Here is a 5,518-nt window from a genome sequence, read left to right as displayed (position 1 = left end):
TTCCATTGCCCATAGCTAGTTAGTTCAGAGGCTGGATGCTGACATTCAATCGTTAGCCATGTTTTATCTCTTAGAAGTGGAAGGTTTGTCCAGGAAAAAGAAATCATTGGCACTGAGTCAGAATGGCAGGGGAACTATAAAGGGAAAGGTCTCAGGGCACACACCGCAGCTGCTGGACCTCTCTGCCTCCCACTCTGCCTGAGACTTCCAGTTGAACTCACTTATGGATTCTGTGATACATTGGTTTGCTTCCTATGAATATTTTTATTGCTAAAGTTAGATTAGTTTGGATTTCACTTACTTGCAAACAAACAAACCAAAAAAAAGGGGGGGAATGGCTGGAAATCGATCCACTTCTATTCAAATAGTCACCCCTGCCTCTCTGCCTCCCATGGGAAGAAGTCTACTCAAAATACTCCTAGAATTTTTATGGCTTTATTTTCCTCTCCATATCATTTATTTCTCTCTTAGCATCAATACTTGACCATAAGTTTCTTGAAGGTAGGAGCCTTGTCTTATGAATGTTTGTGGCCCATATGCCCCTCGTACAGCTCCTTGAACAGGACACCGCTTGATAATGTATTTGTTGTTCAACAAATGAGTCAATATGTGTGGCTGAATAAATGTGGTATTGATAAATTATCTCTGGTGATAGGAAATAGGTCTTGTCTTTCTTTTCTCCTAGAATGGTGATAGGTCATACTCCTTGAAACTATCATCTTCCCATGTGAATCATTTTACTTTGTTTCCAAGTACATTTGTTGGCAATCAAGCATATGCCAGACACAAGGAATCTAAAAATGAGTAGCATCCAGACTGGGCCTTAAAGAACCTGCAGGGGTTCTTTAAATGAGGCATAGGAATACCACTCCCATCACAGAACACAACCCTCCACACCCCATCCCTGGGAGCAGCAGAGGTAAAAAAGTCACATCTTGCACATCCACCCCGATCTTGCAACAAGATCATATTAAAAGCCATTTTTCAAGGCTGAGTAAGATGTTTATGACCTGATAGATGATGGCTGGCAAACTCATTTCATCATAAATATCACAGCAGATAATATACTTCAGTATAAATGATGCATCTGCCTTTGCCAGGATTCTCGGAATGAGTAATGCATCACCAATATAGGCTTCTTAAAGATAAACAAATTATGGGCTGTAATTACCCAAAGTTTGATTTTCTTTTTTTATGAGCTCTTCTTCACTCTGATCACACTCGGGGTGGGAAGATGGAAGAAATTAGGACTTAAAGAAAGAAAAGTGTCTGCGTCCTCGAGTGAGGTAGCTGCCATGAGTAGAGCTGTAGTAGGAGCTGGTGTTTCCACTGAAAGAAAAGGCTTACTGATAGGAAGATGTGCTGAAAATAGAGAAACTAGAAAGGGTAACATGTGGTGATTTCTCATGATTATTTGTTCATCTTGTTTTGAAGATAACCTAACACACCAAATAAATGATCTGTCTCTTTCAGACTCGTCCATTTTACAGATATACATACACCTGCTATGCAGATATGATTCATCTTCAAGCTGTCTTGCCACTGCAGAGGGTCAGGCCAAGTTTTGCACATTCTGTAACCCTGCCAGGGCTCCTGAATTCCATCCTTCCTTCTTTCTGAATAGAGTGTGTATTGGCCGGTTTTCTGATGCTATAACACAACACCTAGGGCCAGTTCATTTACAAAGGATGGAGATTTGTTGGGCTGGCATCTAGGGAGTTTTGTGTTTGTGTTCTATCATCCCAGGATGGCAGGTAGAAGGGCAAGAGAGAGTGAGAGGGAGGTAGCAAGAGAAGAGAGAGTTTGTTTTTTTATTATAAATCTGTTCTCATAATAGCTCTATCATAATCATGTGATAACTGCTGTAATCAACTCTTTTGGGGTCCACTTTGCAACATTGCTGTATTGGGGATTAGGTTTCCAACACATAGCGCTGGGGGGGGGGGGTGGACATGTTCAAGCCATAGCACAGTATTTCCTGCCTCCTCTTGAAACGTTTAACTATGTTTCAAATCCTTCCCCTCCAAATAAACTCTCATCTTTTTTCATCAACTGTTCCACCAAAATATCTCCTCTATGATTTCTGGACATGTTGTCAAACATCTGCACATAGAAATTAAATCTCTCCTTATCTAAGGGACCAGATTCTATGGAGCTAGTAGCTTCTTGGGGTCAGAGAAATAGTTCAAGGTAGGAAGGAACACATGTCATTAAAAACAGTAATAAACCTGGGGCTGGGAGCATGGCTCAGTGGCTTGCTTGCCTTGCATGCACAAGGTCCTGGGTTCAATTCCTCAGCACCGTTTAAGCAGAAAAAGCCGGAAGTGGTGCTGTGACTCAAGTGGTAGAGTACTAGCCATGAGCTGAAGAGCTGAGGGACAGCGCCCAGGCCCAGAGTTCAGGCCCCACAACTGACAAAAAAAAAGTAATAAACCAACAAATAAAAGGATCCCAATATTAGAATAATTTGTGGATTGGGTGTCAGGAGATCTGGGATTGAGTAGGACCGTTTTGTGTGTGTGTGTGTGTGTGTGTGTGTTTTTTTTTTTAATGAAAGTGGTATTTCTTCACATCTCATCAAGAAAATCAGTTTTCCCCTCACTTGGAAATGAGAATCAGCCACGTGGTAGGTTTGCTTTGAGGGTTTCGTGTAATAACGTTGAAAAGTCCTGCTCACCTTCTAGGTGTGTGATAAATATTTATTTCACTCTAGATTCCTAAATCTGAATAGTAAAGGGGCTGTGAACGTGTACAACATCCCATGCTGTGTTTCTGGGGTATCTTTGACATTAACATTCTCTAGACATAGGCAAAATAGAACTAGTTTCCTTTATCAGTGTAGACCTGGGAGTATGGAAAAGTTAAGAGACTTGCCAAGGGCCACGGGGAGAAATAAAACCCAGATTCTTGAGTCTTATTATGATTCTTGAAGAAGCCAAACTCACCTGGGAAGCTGAGGTCAAAAGGAAGCATCCCCTTCATAAAATATTTACAACCCCCTACTGACTGGTAGAGAAGCAGTTTGCATGGCAATTGAGCTGCATGTCTAATAGATGTGAGCTTAGCCCTACAGGGGAAAGAGCCAGCTGATTCCTGATGCCAAAAAGGTGTTTGTCTGAATCAGGACAGTAGAGGGGATGTATAAATAGCTACCTATAGTGAAGTACACAGAACCTAGAGAGCATAGTGATAAATGCACTCATTTCCTGGGGATGACAAACATAGTGCTACAAACTAGGTAGCTATAAACAACATAATTCTTCCACACATCTGGAGATTAGAAATCTAAAATCAAAGTGAGAATAGGACCATGTCTCCTCTGAAGGCTCTAAGAAAGAATTCTTCTTTGCCTTTTTCTTGTTTTTAGAGGTTAGCAATAATTTTTGGTGATCCTTGGCTTGTGGATGCATCCCTGAAATTTCTGCCCCGATAGTCATGTGGTGTTCTCCCTGGGCATGTAATTGTGCTTTGGTCTCTTTTATCCTCTCCAGGTTACCATTCTACTGAATTAAGGGCCCGCTCTATTCTAATGTGACTTCATCTTAATTAAGTCTGCATGGACCCTATTTCCAAATAAGTTCTCATTCTGTAACTCCTGTCAGGACAGGAACTTTGATTATTAATAATCATTGTTATTGTTATTCTTATTTATTTTACAGTCCTGGGGATCCAATCCAGGACCTCATAAACACTAGACAGGAACTCTACCACTGAGCCACACTTTCAGATCAGAAATGAATTTCAAGAAGATTTGATCCAATTCAAATCTAATCAGGAAGTAAGAGCCACCCTGGGAGAGAGGATTGAGAAACCAGAGCAGAAGTGAGGAAGACAAAGACCAGAAGAAAGGAGAGAGAGAAGACAAATGATGGTAGAGAATAAGACCAACAGGAAGAGAGACAGGGACACAAAAAAAAGAAATAGGTGAAGTGGAGAAAGAAGAGAAGGAACAAAGGTTTAAAAAAAAAAAAAAAAGAGGAGGAGGGAAGGGAGGATGCCATTGCAGAAAAGACATGCACCCTGACTCCTAAACACACAGGGTAGAGACAGAAAGTAACATCTTTGTGTGTCAAGAGTCACCCCCCAAATACACACCTGCAGAAGTCAGAAGGCAGGAATCTGAACTACTTTGTGGGAAGTAACTCCACGTCTCCTTGGGGTTAAATAAATGGCTGCAGTACAAGAGACCCGCCAGCAGAGTCTCCCAGGAGGCCCCAGTGGATCTCAAACCCCTCCTCTTCCTCTGACTCTAGCTCTAGGGCCTTCCCATTTTAAAGCTGAGAACATGAGCAATGGTCAAAAAAAAAATCTTATTTTTCCCCAGAGGCAGTTCCAGGGTGGCCTTATGTTTATTTACCTCCTCTAGAGGAAAAGAAATGGGCCACCCAGGAAATGTGATGACAGTCCCCCCAAATTCCTGGCCCCTGGCAGGCTACTAGGGGGTCATTCATCATCTAACCAGATGTCATTCACAGCTATTTTTCACATCCTATGCTCTTTGGTCTTTTCTGACTTCCTGGAGTTTTCCAAAGATCTCCAAAGGGAGACTAGTCACTCTAGCACCAGCCAAAACAAGCGCAGGCAAGATGAATCATAAATTAACAGCAGGAAAGAGGCCTTGAGGCTGGTAAGAGAGCCCCACTGTGTATGGGGGATGGTGGGTATGTGTGTGCGTGTGTGTGTGTGTGTGTGTGTGTGTGTGTGTGTGTGTGTGTGTGAGAGAGAGAGAGAGAGAGAGAGAGAGAGAGAGAGAGAGAGAGAGAGAGAGAGGACTGCATAGGCATGCCTAGGCAGGCTTTTGTGGAATGAAGTAAAGCAAGGAAGAAAGGCCTTCAGTATAGACTCAGTCATTTCCAGTTCCAGGACTCTCTTGCCACATAGACAGGATTTATGAACTAGGCCTTGCTGTTATTTTCTTTTGCCATATTAAAAGCTAATGAGTCTGGCTCAACGATAATAGTCCTTTCTCCCTGCCTATCATAGATACCCTCATTTTTGATGAAAAAGCCATAGCTTGAAGTTCTCTCCAGGAGAATGGATCCAGGCAGTACTGTGGCTTAGGGAGATGAAGGAGAAAGGGCAGAAAGGCAGGCACAAGCCCAGGTAGCAGCAGCCTCAGCCCCTGGGCCAGCCCTGTGGAGTGCTGAAGAGGAAGAGCCCCCTACCAGAAGGAGCATCTCCATGTCTTTGGAACTCTGGGCTATTGGGCTCCCCAGTCCTCTCCACCTCCCCAAGCCTTACCCCCATACACACCAGCACAGTGGAAAAGACAGTCCTGTGTACCTGCCCAACTCCAGGCACAACCATAGAGATGCCATCCTAATGGCTATCCTCACCCCAGACATGACTCAAGTCACAGTCCCTGGAGGAAGATCCACAGCAGAGAAGTGGATGGACAAGGACATAGGACAAAGAACACACATAGCAGTTGGTATTTAAGGCACAGGCTGTAGGCAGCAGTCACTATCCAAGGGCTGAGTGATCTACTAGACCCCAAGCATACCAGGAGGCCAGGTCA

The sequence above is a fragment of the Dipodomys spectabilis genome, unplaced genomic scaffold (assembly GCF_019054845.1).
Source record: "Dipodomys spectabilis isolate Male_0828 unplaced genomic scaffold, ASM1905484v1 ptg000069l, whole genome shotgun sequence".
Lineage (NCBI taxonomy): Eukaryota > Metazoa > Chordata > Mammalia > Rodentia > Heteromyidae > Dipodomys > Dipodomys spectabilis.
Note: the sequence above shows the minus strand (reverse complement) of the source record.